We start from the raw sequence: 18925 nt of genomic DNA on the forward strand, positions 1-18925 counted from the left end.
AAATTGAAATTAAAAACAGGATACTCGAGACAGCAATTTGGAAATAGACTTAGTCTTAAAATTCCTAAGGTGCAATTAGATTCAAAGCCATGTCTATTGACAAAGAAACTTTACCAAATATTGAAATTCAAAATAGGCTACTCGAGACTGCAATTTAGAAATAGACTAAGTCTTCCAATTCCCAAGGTGCAATTAAATTCAAAGCCATGTCTATTGACAAAGAAACTTGACTAAATAGATTGAAATTCCGAATAGGCTACTCGAGACTGCAATTTGGAAATAGACGAAGTCTTCCAATTCCCAAGGTGCAATTAAATTCAAAGCAATGTCTATTGACAAAAAGTTGTCCAAATAGATTGAAATTCAAAACAGGATACTCGAGACTGCAATTTGGAAATAGACTAAGTCTTCAAATTCCCAAGGTGCAATTAAATTCAAAGCCATGTCTATTGACAAAGAAACTTTACCAAATAGATTGAAATTCAAAACAGGATACTCGAGACTGCAATTTGGAAACAGTGTCTTCAAATTCCCAAGGTGCAATTAAATTCAGCGCCATGTCTATTGACAAAAAAACTTGTCCAAATAGATTGAAATTCAAAACAGGATACTTAAGACTACAATTTGGAAATAGACACAGTCTTCAAATTCCCAAGGTGCAATTAAATTCAAAGCCATGTCTATTGACAAAGAAACTTTACCAAATATTGAAATTAAAGACAGGATACTCGAGACTGCAATTTGTAAATAGACTAAGTCTTTAAATTCCCAAGGTGCAATTAAATTCAATGCCATGTCTATTGACTAAGAAACTTGTCCAAATAGATTGAAATTCAAAACAGGATACTCAAGACTGCAATTTGGAAATAGACTAAGTCTTCAAATTCCCAAGGTGCAATTAAATTCAAAGCCATGTCTATTGACAAAGAAACTTGACTAAACAGATTGAAATTTAAAGACAGGATACTCGAGACAGCAATTTGGAAATAGACTAAGTCTTCAAATTCCCAAGGTGCAATTAAATTCAAAGCCATGTATAATGACAAAGAAACTTGTCCAAATAGATTTAAATTCAAAACAAGATACTCGAGACTGTAATTTGGAAATAGACTAAGTCTTTAAATTCCTAAGGTGCAATTAAATTCAAAGCCATGTCTATTGACAAAGAAACTTGACTAAATAGATTGAAATTCAAAACAGGATACTCGAGACAGCAATTTGAGCAATTTTGAAATAGACAGTCTTCAAATTCCCAAGGTGCAATTCAATTCAAAGCCATGTCTATTGACAAAGAAACTTATCCAAATAGATTGAAATTCAAAACAGGATACTCGAGACTGCAATTTGGAAACAGACAGTCTTCAAATTCCCAAGGTGCAATTAAATTCAAAGCCATGTCTATTGACAAACTTGTCCAAATAGATTGAAATTCAAAACAGGATACTCTAGACTGTAATTTGGAAATAGACTAAGTCTTTAAATTCCCGAGGTGTAATTAAATTCAAAGCCATGTCTATTGACAAAGAAACTTGTCCAAATAGATCGAAATTCAAAACAGGATACCCGAGACTACAATTTGGAAATTGACTGTCTTCAAATTCCCAAGGTGCAATTAAATTCAAAGCCATGTCTATTGACAAAGAAACTTGTCCAAATAGATCGAAATTCAAAACAGGATACTCGAGACTACAATTTGGAAATTGACTAAGTCTTCAAATTCCCAAGGTGCAATTAAATTCAATGCCATGTCTATTGACAAAGAAACTTGTCCAAATAGATTGAAATTCAAAACAGGATACTCTAGACTGCAATTTGGAAATAGACTAAGTCTTTACATTCCCAAGGTGCAATTAAATTCAAAGCCATGTCTATTGACAAAGAAACTTTTCCAAATAGATTGAAGTTCAAAACAGGATACTCAAGACTGCAATTTGGAATTAGACTAAGTCTTTAAATTTCCAAGGTGCAATTAAATTCAAAGCCTTGTCTATTGACAAAGAGACTAGTCCAAATAGATTAAAATTCAAAACAGGATACTCATGACTGCAAATTGACAACAGTCTTCAAATTCCCAAAGTGAACTTAAATTCAAAGCCAAGGCTATTGACAAGTGTCCAAATAGTTTGCAGTTCAATTTTTATGAATTAGGGTGATAAGGCCACAAACTGAGGCTGATAAACCATTCAGAACTGTGGTACAACTGAAGAGAAGCCTGTTGCACCATTTAGGAGCAGTCAGGCTGAAAAGCAAGATAGAAGAAATATGGAATGTCATCATTGGAAAAGTAAATTGGACGGCAATACCTCCATTTTTCAAATAAATTAGCTAGCATTACTTTAAACATTCTAACCTTAGGAACTTGATCTATTACAGTATTACAGGAGCTAAGATTTAACGAGATAACAAAATAGATTTATCAAGACTAACAAGTCAAAAAAAAAAACTTCCTATAAGCCATATTTTCTAAATTCAAGTTTATCTTAACTTTAAATTACTTAAGTTTACTGAAAACTTCCCATTCAATGGCCATACTACTCTAACATTAATTTTGTCCTAATGATATCTCAATGTTCAAAGTCTGGGGCATTTCATTCGAATTAAAGACTTAGAATGTGACTGAAACCAATATCTAAAATTGTATTTTTCCATATATTCTAATCTACTTTATGGGATCGTCATTAATTTCCCCTATTCAAATTTAAAGTTTTGAAATTAGAATCCTCACTCTTAGAAATCTCTAAGGTGGTGATGTCAGGAATATTCTATCCATTTTAAGATAAGAAAATCATTGCCAACCACTTATAAAATTCCGTCAAATCATTAATGCTATTTCCCCTGTTGGAAACCCTAGGGCTTATAGCATTCTTCATTTCCAACTAGGGTTATACCTTGCCAGATCGTAATAATTCTACATACAGAAATGAGTCTGATAAGGCTTTGTTATTGTAACATGGCACAAAATCACAATTGAAGGATACTCTGATCTTTAGAACTGGTCATAAAATTAGATGCCCTAAATGGCAAATTCAAAATTTCTAAATTGTAAACTTCAGTTCCTAAAGTATGAAATTAATAGCACTTCGTATGAATACTAAAAGACATCAAACCACTCAACTAATAATTTTCAAAGTTATTCATTCCATGGATTTTGCTTCTTCAGCAGATTAATCAGGCAGTACCAGTGATCCTATTTGAAAGAAAAAGATAAATTTTAAAAATTGTTTAGCGTTAATTCCTTTCCTTGAAGCCATTGTGTGAATCTTCCATTTGCACTGATGAATTTTCTTTTTTCTGCCGATTGTCACGAATCTCTTAAAACGACCACAGCTTCTGATTGTGCGTTTGTCCATTTCAAGTAGATTCCAGAGTTTAATCTAAAAGAAGAATCATAGTTACTAACCAAATCACACTGTAGATAATACATTCTGTGCTTTGAACATACAACAAAGCAGTACCAGTGTTGCCAGATATGGGGATTTATCCCTAGATTTGGAAATTTTGGGTGTGATGATATTCAGTAAAGATTTATACGAAGAAAAAGAGTAAACCTATGTATTGTCGCAATCAGTTTACTTGCACTCATATGAAGTGTGGATAGTAATTTCTATATCAGTAAAGCCTACACGATCAGAAGAAAATGTTTGTGGAAATGGGGATTTTTGGGTGGCTTTGTAGTTCTGGGGATTTTCAGAGTAACCCATCTGGCAACATTGCAAAGCACATTGGGTATTACTCTTGACTTATGAAAATGGAACACTAATATATATATATATATATATATATATATATATATATATATATATATATATATATATATATATATATATATATATATATATATATATATATATATAAAAAAGCCAAATTCTGCCATTTCATAACTCAAGGCATTTAGTATTTTTCTTAATAGCATTGTAGTTTTTCTCTGATTGTATCTGACCACTAGTGACTTTAAAACATTTCCGATGAGAAGGGTTTGAAGTGCTTGCCCAACACATGCTATTTTTCTCTATCAGTCTTTTAAAATATAGATAATATTGATAAAATTAAATTTGTTGTAACTGAACACAGCCGGTTACCTATCACCATTTGTTTCAGCTTTAATGTTTCTGCATCATACTAAAAACAGATTATCTTAAAATACTGTGCTAGTTAAGCAAAATTTCTTTTGAAATAACTTTGGCCTTAAAAGAATAAATTACCCTTAAGAAAAAAAATGTTACTATGTGGATATGGGGCTATACGTTATTCTTAACAAGTTTAGCATAGAATACGGCAATTTTGTGTAGTCGTATTCTATGCTAAACTTGCAGGCGAGTGTCCGCTTCAGTTGAGGAATATTCCACTCAGGAAGGTAGATTATTCCTCCCAATATTGTCATCTTCCAAACTCTGAAGAGGAGAGTTTGATGAAAAAGTTTAATAATTTTCCTAAAATGTCACTAAGGGAGTTACACCTTTTGTTCATGTTCAGAAATTTTATTTCGAAATTTGCAATAGTTTTAGATGAAAGGCCAAAATATAACCCTACAATCTTTGAGAAAGTTGCATTTTCGTATGATGTAATGATAACTTCCAGTATGTAGATAGTAATTTCAATTTAGCTATCAAAAGAATATCTAATTGAAGTATATGGTGACACTTTCGGCAATAGCGCGAGTTGCGCGAGTGAAGGAATAAGTGCCAGTAGCAGCTCAGAAAGCCTAAGAAATCGACCTCCAACCGCTTCCGTGTTTTGACTTAACATTTTAGTTTTTATTTATTTCTCTTTGCTCTGACCCAGATGATGTAGCATATGCAACATTTGCATTCCATAATGGAAGAAAGAAATAACTACATGAAGATAAATGTAGAAAACTGACACCATGAAGAGAGGAAAGAGGGGGACCAGGAGCCTATATAAAATTTAATGAAATATATACTGTAGTAGTACCTAAAGATAAGACAAATATAACAATAAATTTGTCATAAAAACCCCGTATTGTATAACTAAAAGGCAATAAGTTGACAGACAAGCAAAAAATTCCACCCCAAAACTTTCAAATGGAAAAAATCAGACAACGATTTCACCTATTATCAATTAAACAAAAAGCACAAAGCTTTTTTCTAAAATATCTTTTTTTTTATTTTGTCACAAACATTTTGGGGATTAAATTCACCATAAAACAGAAGATTTTTCAAAAATCGAAAACTATTTGTAAAAAATTAGAAGAAATTGCTCTTACTTTATTCCTATATACAATATCTACCATGTAAATTTCAGCTTAAAGGTGATAACAGTTAGGGCAGAGTTTTTTTTAAAGCATCTTTAGAAGCGTGGGGTGCAAGCAAAATAGGTTGTGGGTGGGAAAGCAAACAAAATATGATTGCCGACTTAATTATTATACATAAACTCCTGCCAATAAAAATTATTAATAAACTGATTTTGACGTAGGGAAAATATTTTTGGGCGAGATAGCTAAGTCGTCGTGATGGAAGTTCCTTCCGGCAGCTTCCCACTGTATAATATTTCTGCAATTGATATTACAAGAGAATTACCGTCAGGTATCACGGGGTTCTGACCCCCAAAACGACCATCCTGAGATATCGTGCATAATCAAACGCTCCCCTTAAGAGAAGAGTGGGTGGGGGGGTGAAGACAATCTAATCAGACATACCATCACTAAGCATGCCTAATATTTGTCAAGGGCACTGACATAAAGCACTGAAGATCATTCCACTGGAGTTATTCTTACAAAAGTTATTTCTAGAAATCTTAAATCTAAAGTTGGCTTCACTGTAGACGAACAGTCACAAAAATGCTGGAAAAAATACAAGATCTGTAGCTTGTAGCAAAAAGTCTTCTCACTGACGGCTGAAATCAGAGCGAGTGTTCATTGAGCAAGTGGAGGCTAGTGCTTCCCAATTCACGGCTAGTAACTAGCAGCCACCACCTTGCATCTCATGAAAGTTTAACTGCCGGTATACTCCAGTTTAGCCGATTATATATCCTATGTAAAGGACGAAGGTTTGTATTTGTACTGTAAAAATTATTTCTGATCATAGTAAACCAGAGTTCTTTAATATGAGTAGGTATTCAGCAACTGTTGAACTAGGATGTTAAACGACTTTATTGTCTGTAGTTACCGAAAGGTAGCGGGAAAGCCCCGCAAGTAGAGGCTTGTAGGGTGAGGAGGCAGGAAATTGGACGTTTTGTAGAGCTAGAAAAAATACAAATTACTTTGATTTCCGATTTGTTCCTACATAAAATACAAATCCCATTCTTCAAGACTTCTTTGGTTGGGAAGAAGTCTCCAAAATGGATGGTTTAGAATCATTGAATCTCATACAATTTATTATTCGGAAGAAATTCAAGGGATAGGGCTAGATTTCTGTCAGAGGAACCGTCATGAAGGAAGCTATACCCAAGGGATGCCTAATATAAAGACAAAAGGCAATAGGTTTACCTCACTATCCATCCTCCCCCTCATAAAGAGGTTAAGGGAAAATCACTTCAAACTTTAAAATAAGAAAAGTAAATATGGTACCTTGGTAGAACTTTTCCAACAGCTCCATTTTTACTCTAGATACAGTACGCTACACCACCTGTAGAGTGGCTCCCACAGGTCCTTAAATGTAAAGTGACGTGTGGGTATATACCCATAAATAATGGGCCTAAGTGGTATTTCTAGACATCTTCAGGACTAGGCCCACAGAGGTTTATCCTAAAAACTAATGTGACTCCTACTTCTCTGACCTCAATAACTACAAGCCTCTGTCAGATCATCTGGCTCATTTTATGCCTGGTTTGTCAGGAAGAAGGTTTCTAGAAATTATCTTTTAGATCCTGAGAGCTCATGAACAGGTTCTATTCTATAGTCATGGTCTGAAGAGTTGAACCAGCACCAGGTAGCATCTTGGTGGCCTCAGGGGAAAAAAGATTAACTTGTCTGGATAGTAAAGTGCTTCTGTGTGTGGGAATATTGAAAATCAGGCCTCGTATAGTCAAGTCAGATTCAGTTTTGCTGCAAACTCTGGAATGAAGGAAAAGGAAACCTTTCTCCGGGCCATGATTAATAGTTATTATTACTTGAAAGCTGTGTGTGTGTTACTGTATGGACACGAGTCATGGTATGAATGAAATCTTCAATAGATTTAGTAGATTTGAGAGCAAAGCCCTCAGAAGGATATTGGGAGTTAAATCGCAGGACAGAATTGGAAATGAAGCTAAGATTACTTCAGTGCCATATGTGGATGAGATCATGACAGAGGCAGATAGAGATTGTTTGGGCATGCTCTTGGCACTCCAAGAGTAGTTCACCAAACATTCAGCTGGGCTCCACAAGGGACTAAAGTTGAAAGACCCAGGCCTACATGGCTGAAGACAAGTGCAAAGTAAAGATGATGAATGGAGAAGTATTGAATTAAAAGCTCAAGATAGAGATGACTGGCGAAATTTAACCGAGGCTCTCTCTGTCTATGTGCACAGGAGGAGGAGATGAAGCTATAACCCTAGTTGGAAAAGGAGAATGCTATAAGCCTGAGGGCTCCAACAGAAAAAAAAAATATCCCAGTGAGGAGAGGGAATAAGGAAACGACAAGTAATGATTAAAATATCTTATGAACAGTAACAAACATTTCATATATTAACTATAAACTTTAAAAAACAAGACAAAGATAATTAGAATAGTGTGCCCGAGTGTACCATCAAGCAAGAGAACTCTACCCTTAGAGTGAAAGGTCATGGTATCCAAGAACAGAATTTGATTTTGGAGTGTCTCATTAGAGATGCTCACCATAGCTAAAGTCTCTTCTACCCTTACCAAGAAATAAGCAGCCACTGATCAATTAATATTGCAGTAGTTTACCCCTCTACCAAGTGATTTGGATTGGACTGCTGCTTCTACTGGCATAAATAATGAATTCCACAAGATTAATTGTGCGCAGAGAGAGCGCGCACTGCGGGGGGGGGGGGGGATCTTTGTCAAACTACTAATTTAGATTTCTTTTGACCAAAGACTAATATCTGCTTTCTTATGACTTCTTGCCCAACTAACCAGCTTAGTTCCAAAGCAAGTTTTGACACTTGAAAGCTGCTGAAAGGCTTCAATAATGGTTTCCCTTCCTTGGTGCTCTTTCCCAAGATCACTGATCTGTCTAATAAGGCCAACACCTATTAAAGGTCGATTTGGATTGCGGGTATGGAGTAGTATTGGGAGTGTGTTTTTTGGGGTTTAATGGCCTCACCCTTTGACAGTAGGGGGAAGTCTTCTCAACCTGAGGAAAGTTCGAATGCTAATAGTTTTCGTCTTGGGATCTTTTAAGAAGCTTGGGTGGTAATCTAGAGATTCTTCCTATAGGGTATCTCTTGCAAGCCTCATATCCCACTTAAATCCCGTGCTAGTCTTGGTAGACAAGCAAGGGGGTTTACCCCTGAAGGGCTAGCATGTTTATGCCTGACAGGCCTAAAGACACTGGTTCTTGGGCTGCTCGACACCTGACGACTATCTGGGCGAGCAAGTTCTGGGAGATTTTGACTAGTGTTCCAAGGGGTTTCCTACAGGATTTCTTTTCCTGGAGATAGTGAAAATTTTCTCTTCGGATATACTCCAGGCTACTACCTCGTGATCAACTGCTTCCAATAGGAGGAAAATAAGGAGACCTAGTTTGAGAATGAGAACACCTTTTCATAAGGGTTTCCTGGATAGCCGACTGGTTTTGAGCTAGAGTATGTCTGGACGATTGTGTCCATACTGATGACTATTGGGGAGCACATTCTGTTAAGAGAGAACATTTAAAACTTACGCACAGACAAAAGAATGTGTACTATAATGAGAGCACACAGGCTCATAGTTGATGCAAGTTTTAGACTTTTCTAAGGAATTAATTGAATGATTTAAAGTTTTCAGGCATCCTGACATCTAAGGTCATTGACGCCGGTAACATTTAATTTATGTATACAAAAATAAAAAATAAGATAAAATAAAAAATTAAAAAGTATTCAATTAAAATCATAAAAATTGAATGTCATAAAAGTTGAATATTTTTCAGAAGACCTGCTTCTGAAATAAATCTAAAAATGCCACTTGCATGGTAGGACACATCATTTCCAAGAATCTTGGCAGGGATGAACCTGACACCCTCACCTCGAGCCTCAAATATCTATTCCGCAAGTTGTTATAATTGGGGCATTCGGTCAACAAATGCCTTACTGTTAGAGGTACTAAACAGTCGTCACAATACGGTTGGTGTTGGCCCTTCAGCAGAAACTCATGTGTCAACCGAGTGTGACCAATACGGAGACGACAAAGAGAAGTCTCCCATTTTCGGGGCATCGTATTATACCTCCAAGGAGATATGTCATTTGTTACTTCCCTCATTTTATTGCCATCTTGACTATCCCATTGCTGTTGCCATTTATTGCAAACTAATTTCTTGATGTCAGGTAAGAAATCATTACAGGGAATGGGATACCTTCTTGGCAGCAACTCGGATGCAGCCTCCTTAGCCAGTGAATTTGCCTTCTCATTCCCGGACACACCTACATGTGCTGGAACCCAACAAAATTGAACTGTTATACCTCTCCGTCCAATAATGAAAAGCCATTCTAAAATCTTTAAAACTAGAGGGTTATTAGAATTAAAAACTTCCATAGCTTGAAGGACACTCCTTGCATCACTAAAAATTGTAAAATTACCCTCCTTTTCCAACGCTATTTTCTCAATAGCGGTTAATATGCCATACAGGTCGGCAGTAAATATGGAAGCGGTCAGAGGAAGTGCACCTCTAAAATTAAAACCATTACTATGTACTCCAAATCCAACGCCAGCATCAGATTTGGAGCCATCAGTATAGATAAAAGTTGATCCTCTATGTTCTTTAACATGTTCATTAAAAAGACAACTGGCTTATAGGTCTGACATTCTTCTTATCTCCAATAAAATATTTACAAAAAGATATCTCTGGTAACTTCCATGGAGGCGTTGATGATACCTTGAATGGAAGTACCTTATTTCTAATTATATCCAGACTATTTAATAATCGTTTCACCCGAAAGCCGTAAGGTTGAGGAGATTTTGGGTGCAACTCAAAGTATGATGCGTGTCTTACAAGGCTTGCAGTCTGAAAGGCGAGAGAGTTAGGGAGTCTTTGCAATCTAAACCAATACCGAAGAATGGAAGACATTCGGTAAAGGTCTACAGGTAACTCCAGCATCAACAAGGAGACTTGGGATAGGCGAGGTTTTAAAAGCTCCAGTAAACAATCTAATACCTGCATGATGTATCGAGTCTAATATTTTTAACCGGCTTGGGGTGGCTGAAGAATATACCTCACAACCATAACTAATTTTGGAAAAAATCAAGGCCTTGTATGATTCTAAAATAGTATTGCGGTCTGCCCCCCACGATGTATGGGACAATACTTTTAAAATATTCAGAGCTTCAACACATTTAGCTTTTAATGCTTTTAAGTGAGAAACCCATGTAAGCCTACAATCAAATATCAAACCTAAAAATTTAGCTTCTCTTGCACATGGTATCCGTTGACCTTTAATGTATATATCCGGGTCTGGATGTACTCCCCGGATACAACAAAAATGGACAATGGTAGTTTTACTTGTCGAGAACTTAAATCCATTCATGTCAGCCCACTGGATAATTTTATCAATAGAGAGTTGGATTTTTCTCTCAACCATTGCCATTCTAGTGCCAGCAAATGATATTGAGAGATCATCCACAAATAATGTTGAGAGAACATCCTGGGGAATGGCTGAGGATATCCCATTAATTGCTAGTGCAAAAAGGGTTACTCTCAGCACACTACCCTGAGGAACTCTTCCTTCCTGGCACTTACTCTGATAGAGTTTCCCCCACTCTCACTTGAAAAACTCTACTTGAAAGAAATGCCTGAATGAATAGTGGCAGCTCTCCTCTCAATCTCAATTCATGAATGGTTTTAAGAATACCATATCTCCATGTGGTATCATATGCCTTTTCAAGGTCAAAAAATACTGTAACATGGTGCTGTTTGGAAGCAAAGGCTTCACAAATAGAAGACAAGTCTTATCAACACATCGGTCGTTGAGTGCATTTTTCGGAATCCACATTGAATCGGTGATAAAATACCTTTCTTTTCAAGGTACCATATCAGCCTTGCATTGACCATCTTCTCCATGATTTTACATAAACAAGATGTCAATGCAATAGGACGATAGTTTGCTGCTAAAAACTTTTCTTTACCGGGTTTTAAAAAGGCTAAAATAATGGCTAGTTCCCAAACACTTGGGTAACTATGATCATGCCATATTCTATTAATAATGCTTAAAATAAATAGCTTTGTATTAAAATGTACATGTTTAATCATTGCATATGGAATTCCATCGGGTCCAGGGGCTGTATAATTGCAATGAGCAAGTGCGGAATCAAATTCTTTTTCAGTGAAAGGAGAATTATAAGACTCTTCCCTTGTTGCAAAATTTAAAATTTTCTTTCTTCAGTGCTCCTATACTGGTGACCAGGGGCTCCTTCACACTTGCTGGATACATTTGAAAAATGATTAGCCAGGGCATTGCTAACTTCATTTGCTTCAGTTACATACTGGCCATTCACCTTCAACACTGGTGGTGGGTTGGGGGTGAATTTGCCAGCTATCTTTTTTACTTCCCTCCACACAGAAGATGGTGGTGTTCTACTGTTAATGGAGGAAACAAAAGACATCCATGACGCCTTGCTTCTTTCATGGCACGACGGAACTGTGCTCTACATTTCTTGTACATAATTAAATTCTCATCAGTTCTGCGTCTACGCAATCGTGTTAGAGATCTTCTTGTGGCTCTGTGGAGTGCAGTTAGTTCTGAAGACCACCACGGGACTGGTCGTCGTTTGAATAACCCTGTTGTTTTGGGAATTGAATTGACTCCTGCTGTATGAAGAGTTCCATTCAGTAGTCTATGGCATCATCAACACTTTCAAACTGTTTTGCTCTCCCTTCGATTTCACTTAGCTCAGAAAATTTAACCCAGTCTGCCTTGTCTAGATTCCAACGTGGCGATCTTTGCAAAGGCGGACCCTTGTTGGTATTTATAATGATTGGTGCATGATCACTAGTATGCCAATCATCTAATGTCCTCCAATCAAAATCAAGAAGGCAGTTAGAGCTTGCAATTGAAAGGTCAATGCATGATAAAGTACCTGTCTGAACATGGAAGTGTGGGGGCTCTCCTGTATTAAGGAGTCCCACATCCTCATTCTCCACAATTGATGAGATAATATTGCCCCTTGTGTTGGCCAAAACATCACCCCATAAAGGATGTCTACCATTCATATCTCCCAGTAAGAGAAAAGGTTGAGGGAGTTGTTGAATGACCTCTGCTAAATCATCATATAAAATATCATTTGGAGGTAAGTACAGAGAGCATATTGTATATTTTCTCCCTATATCAATTTGTACAACAACTGCCTGCAGGGTTGTACGTATAGATATAGGTATTTGGGGAACATCTCGACGAATGTACACGAGACTTCCGCCATGGCTCCCTGCTTGTTGATCATATGGTGTTCTATAGCTAACATACTCTCGAGGACTAGTAGTGTTAGAATCAAGCATACTTTCCTGTAGACATACAATTATGGGGGAATGCTCATGAATTAGGAGCTTAAGTTCTTCATATTTCGCCCTCAAACCCTGATAGTTCCATTGCAAAATGGAGGAGAAAACTATGGATTATTTCTGGAAGACATCTTGGATGAGGTCTTCCCATTAGCAGTTTTTAATTTAACATTATTACCAGTAGGTTTCTTCAGAGGTGGTCTTGTTATGTTGGGTTTTACATTTGTGTTTTTCTTTGTATTCTTTTTATCTATTTGTTGAGGTGGATGGTGGACCTCAACTTGAATTTCTGATTTATTCATTTCCTCTTCTGGTTCATTAGAAACATCAACAGACAAAACATCAAATTTATTTGATGTCATAACCTTAACGTTTCTAATGGAGAGTGGAGAGAGAGATGGAGGTCTCTCTTTTACGATTAATAGATGGTGGGATTCGAGGTTTTTGCACCTTTCCCACAAGAGGTGCATCAGGTAAGTTAGTCTTAAGTGGAACCTCCATCAGATCAGGCAAGGACATGGCCTGAGAGAGGTTTGTATTATTTTTTGTAATGGCGGCTGAAGGCTGTACAGCAATGGGCAATGACCTAGTGTTAATACACCGTGGTAAAGCCTCAGGAGGAAATATGTTTACCTCGTTATTTGACATTTTGTCAGATAGTATACTTTTTTTTGAGCTATTGGCAGCGCTAGGTTGGTTTGATTTTAATGCCTTAGCAAATTTATTTGATTTATTCAATATTCTTTTGGCATGGGTCACACTTATATGTTCTAAGTTTGATTTGTTGAGGGCAGCTTCCTCCAACTTATATAGCTCGCAGCTCTTGTCTGTGGATTTGTGATTCGAGCTGCAATTTAAACACCTGGCTCCAAGTGCACACTCTCCATGGTAAGATTTGGAGCAAATACGACACATCTTCTCATTTTTGCAAACTTTGAACGGGTGCCCAAATTTAAAACAATTAAAGCATTGCAATGGCTTCTGCTTGAAGGGTCTTACTTTAATCCTTTCGTTCTCGATAATAATATGAAAAGGTACATCAGCATCCTGGAACGTAAGGATTATCATTGATGTACCTGGGACTTTATGAACTTTCCATACATTTAATGGACACATGGCCAGTATCTCCTCCTCTGTAAAATCATATAGATCTCTTAATATGAACTTTCCATACATTTAATGGACACATGGCCAGTATCTCCTCCTCTGTAAAATCATATAGATCTCTTAAAATCTACGCCCCTTCCGTAGCTAAAATTTAGGTGGGGTTTGACATCTAACTTAATGTCATCATTGCTTATTTTCATATTGGACAATATTACCGACTGTGTACTGGATTTGGCATGGATAAGGAAACTATTTTTTCCGAAACGAGATATATCACCTGGTGCAATAGTTCCTACTTTTTTCTGAATCAATTTACATATTTTAAAATAATTCCCTGTAACCCCCTTTGATTCAGCTATAAGCCACATCGGTGGTTTTGGATTTCTCTGGGAGGGCATAACTAAATCTGCGTCTTTTTCCAACCAATCGGCAGGCCTGTACACATCCAAATCTTTTGGTACCTTATCGCAGAGAGCAGCCGCGACATTCAAGTTATTAATTTTAATATTATTCAAGTTACTTATTGCACTAAATGCTTCGTCATAACTACTATAAGATATCCATGAATCCCAAGTTTCAGCTTCAAGTTTCATCCTTATTTCTTTTATGCATCCATAGCATTCAAATGCTTTACATAGATCATCATAATTTGTCTCTATTGAAATTTGTGTAACATGGAGGATTCGAAGTTTCCTCGTGTTACCCAAATTACTTTATTTAGAAATATCAGTAGAATGGTTCTTTCCCGTTCCGAGGTCATCAACAGAGCTTTCCCTTATCACATTAGCAGAGGTTGTCAACAGTGCCGGGGGAGAGTCAGCGTATCCAGGGGATGGGGGTTCGTTCCTTAAAGAATCCATTAGACGAAAGAGAGAAAAGGTTAAGTTTGATGTACCTGCTCGAGAATGTTAGGCCATCACACGTCGGAAAGGAAATTTGCACTCTCCACTATCGGCACAATGAGAGTATACTTCCCAGATGGTCCACTCCATACCCTACCCGAAGGATAGCATCAAAACAGATATAGAGGCACAGGTGTAAGCTAAACCCGCCTGTTAGGACTGAGACCAAGAAATTATGGAATCATCCTCCCCATATCTATAATGACGGGCTTCCGGCCAAAAGCCGAGAGTCCTACCCCAAGCATTGGATCCCCCTGGATTCCGAAGACCCAACACTTAGGTTCCGCCAAAAAGGTCCAAACCATCTTCGGGATGGCTGAAATCATCCAATACTCTCACATATAGCTTTGAATGCTAACACCTCCCAACCGTGATACCTCCTCTCACTCAACAAAGCAGGCAGCAATAAAGGATGTATGAACATCCCCGCCGGGGCTACAATAGATGTAAGTAAAAACATCCAAGCCATAGGAGAGAAAAAAGAAAAGCAAAATAATAATAAATATATATGTACATAATATATACACACATAATGAGGGAAATTTTTCTCAGAGTTTGGAAAGCAAGACTAAAGAAAGTTTATGAAATTAGGATAAGGTCGAAGTAATATTGAGAAAAAGAAATAGGTGAAAGAAATTTAGATTCGAACTGGGGGAGCAATTTCCCCAAGTTCGAGAGCCCTCTTGCCCGTCACCAAGTTTCAGCACGGGAATGAAATGCCGTGCTGAAGCTCAATGACTTCATCAAGGCATTCTCTCATTAAGAGGGTCTAAGGAATTAAACCCATAGGGAGTGCACCAGGATGATCATACTTGCACAGGAGAATTTTCTCTAAGAAGGAATTACATGCCTTTTGGCTAGTAGTGGTAAAGTGTTCATCTAGCTTACATATGGCTGCAGATCAGTTTTGCCCAGGACCATGAGTTCAAGCTGTATACTGAGGAAACCACTGTTGTGGTTGGGCTTGCCAGGCTGATGTTCTGGCGAGCATCTATTCTTATGAAACTGAAACCTGGCCCTTAACCTTTAATATAGAGAATGGATGCGATAATTGTCACTGTATTCGCTTACTAATATAGCATTTGAGGAAGAGGATTTCTGGAAACGTAGGGTAAGTGCAAGCGTGCGCATGTAAGCGAGCACATTTCTATCAAGTCTCGGCGACTGATGGATAATCGTCATTGGTGAACGGGATCTATGTGCACGCATGGTAATGAGCGTGTGCAATATATGCAAAATGTGCTCTTAACAGGAGAGCATGTGCACTAACATTAAAATTGGCCTTCACCTAAGGATCATGTAACAGTGAGTTTAAGTAGTCTGAAGAATGCACGCCAATATGATTTAGGAGCATGCGTCCTTTCAAGTGAGAGTATACACGCAGAAGAATACTCACCAACAGTATTACCAATAAGTTATGAGCGCACATATCCCCTAAGTTCTCTTTGCATATCTGTGCAAAGAAGATTAGTCATTTAGACCTAACACTGCCTCTTGACAGTTGGAGAGGGTAGATGACCTTTTTTTGTCATGATACTGAGAAGCTGGTAAAACTGCTTTGAAAGAAATCTTTTTAATTATCATTAGATAGCTAGAAGTAGACAAAGCTATCACCAAAGACTGTCTTAAGAAGAGAATATGATGCAAGGCAAAGAAGATCTTGGGCCCCTCCTTTACCTGAAGATATATCAGGTCCGAACTTTATGACACCTCTGAAGGCAAAAGGCTCCTGATGATGCGGCAAAAGAGACTACTCGTGATGAGGAAAAGACAGATTAAATCCCCTCCATGACTAAATGTGGCCATAACACCATTAGGACATCATCCTTGTTTGCAGTGTCACCTAAAAATATTTCTTAGTATGTACTTAAAGGAGAATTACCTGTTTCTCTAGCGGAGGCAGGTAAAGCAGCTTACTTAGGAGGCAGGTAAAGCAGCTTACTTAGGACTTTCCACAAGTTTGAATTAATATTTTTGTCGTTCATTGGCTTTCCCAAGGAAGCCGGCTATGAAAGATCCAAAGCCATTGTACCAGAAGAAATAAGGGGTCTAAGCCAATTTCTTGGATTGAGGAAGAACCTGAAGGTAAATATATCAGTCTTCATTTTGTTCCTATATTACTCCTGCCACTGGGAGGCCTACAAATTTCTCAAAGGGGATGGCAGTAAACAGTCATGACTCCTGCAAGAAGTGGGGAGTGAATAGGGATCCATGAAACTCAGGCAAGAACGCATGTCAACTCATGGTTTCTCCATTACACCAACAGCAATTTAGGTCTAAAAGTCAGTAAAGGAAAAATTGATAAAAATTTTGGAACACCGAGGTTACGTCTATTAACGTGGCTGAAGTCGAAAGGGGATGCTATGTGAAGGGCTTTCCTACTATCCCATGGTAACTACAGACACCTCGTTATAGATAAGAACAGCATTGTTCCACGTTCGTTGAAATCATACTATTAAAGTAAGTGTTTTTATCCAAGTAAGAGAATTTAAAATCTAACTTGACTAAAGAAAATTTAGTATTTCAGTAGCTATTGCACTGCTCAAAACAAAGTTTACTGTTCAAGTTGATAACAGTTTAAAAAAATTTCAATAATACTTAAATTTTTCAATGCTAGACAGCAAACCATCGTTATTGTCCACACTGTCGTAACCGTCTCTCCTCTTGAATAACGCCCAGCGTTTTCTCGTGACTTCTCATTTCGCGCCAAGTGGAACTCTGGAAACTAAAATGGCCACTTTTACACAGTAAAATTAATGATTTTACTTAAGGTGAACTATAAAAAATTTTTGTCTTTAAACTGATCTATACTTAAACTTATTTAATGTCAAAATTAGATTGCGGAAAAGTAGATAAGAGTGAAAACGGCACCAATTATTGGGCACATCAATACAATACAGCAAAATTACACTTTGAATCCTTGATTCACAAATTACACCAGATAGATTCTATTATAAATTGAAGCTCGTATGACTATAGCTGAAACATTCATGGTATATAATTGAAAGAAAAATTATGAAAATTCAACACTAAAGCCATTTGAGCCAGCTAGTCTCAAGAGCACAAGAAAGATGCCATAAAAGGAACCAGTTTAGAAATTATCCAAAACCAGGAAAATTTTGCAGCATTGCAATTATTCTATACAATGACAATATCACTTACTCATGAAATTTCACTTTATGCAATTTTACATCTGCCGGCCAAAGTTAGAGTATACTTGATAGCTGGTCTTCAACAATATCATTTGGTATTAAAAATTTAAGAAATGCTGCATCTTATGACCCTGCATTATTCTAATGCCCCTGCAGTATTCTATTTATACACCAATGCTAGTTCCTTTCAAATTATTGAGAAATGGGAAACATTGAAATACCACCTACCTCTTAGAATTTCCATTAAGTGTCTCCCTTTAAAATAAATCAAAATAAATGGAAATACACTCCCTAGCAATGGTGCAAACTCACTAAGTAGCCGCCACTATTTTCATTACAAACTAAGCTACAACCCTATTTGGAAAAGCAGGATGCTTTAAACCCAAGGGCTCCAACACTGAAAACAGCCCAGTGAGAAAAGTAAATACTGAAGAAAACTACAGGAGAAATTATGAACAAATTTAACTACCTGATTAAGAACATTCCACAACTTTGTCACAGCTGGAATGAAACTTCTAGAATACGGTATAGTATTGACCCTCGCGATGGAGAAGGCATGACTAATAGAATTAACTGTATACCAAGTAATACAAACAAGATTGTTCTCACCTTTAAGATCTAAATGCAAAGGATGGTCAGAATGAAAATATTGTGCAACATGCATAACCAAATGACAATGATGATGCCAGAGATTAATATTTAGATCAGAAATAGGAAATTTAATAGACCATAAGTTCATATCTTAAATTAAGATTAGATTCTGCAGCTGAAAACCAGACAGGAGAACAATACTCTAAACAAGGCAAGATGAAAGAATTGAAACACTTTCTCAAAATATTAATCGCCAAAAATATTTAGACACGGTAAGTTTTTTGTGCAGTTTAATAGAAGAATTTGTAATCCAGAATCTCACCTTAAAGCTTAAGACATACGTTGTTAAAAAAAAATTATCCCGAGATCCAGATGTTTAAGAACCACTGTCCTCTACTTAATCAAGCTTTTGATTTTATTTTAAATTCAACTTCATGCCTCATAATATACACATATACTAATTTCAGATATCTCGAAGGGAATTCACCAACCCCTGATCTACATTCAGTTGATTTGATGCAAGAGTAGCATCATCTGCATATGCAACCAGCTTGTTGTCTAGGCCAAAACGTAAAGGGCCATGAAT

General features: G+C 37.0%; 1 long non-coding RNA gene across 1 annotated transcript in view; it reads right to left on the bottom strand.

Moving 5' to 3' along the window:
* Nucleotides 1-2860: 2860 nt before the first annotated feature.
* LOC137635344 (uncharacterized) overlaps nt 2861-18925 on the bottom strand; it is a 33347-nt gene continuing 17282 nt past the window's right edge. Inside the window, exons 3-4 of the long non-coding RNA XR_011042654.1 lie at nt 17195-17321; nt 2861-3374 (exon numbers count right to left, since the gene is read on the bottom strand). This is a non-coding gene — a long non-coding RNA (uncharacterized lncRNA). The remainder of the gene's footprint in view (nt 3375-17194; nt 17322-18925) is intronic.

This window comes from Palaemon carinicauda, unplaced genomic scaffold (assembly GCF_036898095.1).
Source record: "Palaemon carinicauda isolate YSFRI2023 unplaced genomic scaffold, ASM3689809v2 scaffold115, whole genome shotgun sequence".
In the NCBI taxonomy this organism is placed as follows: Eukaryota; Metazoa; Arthropoda; class Malacostraca; order Decapoda; family Palaemonidae; genus Palaemon; species Palaemon carinicauda.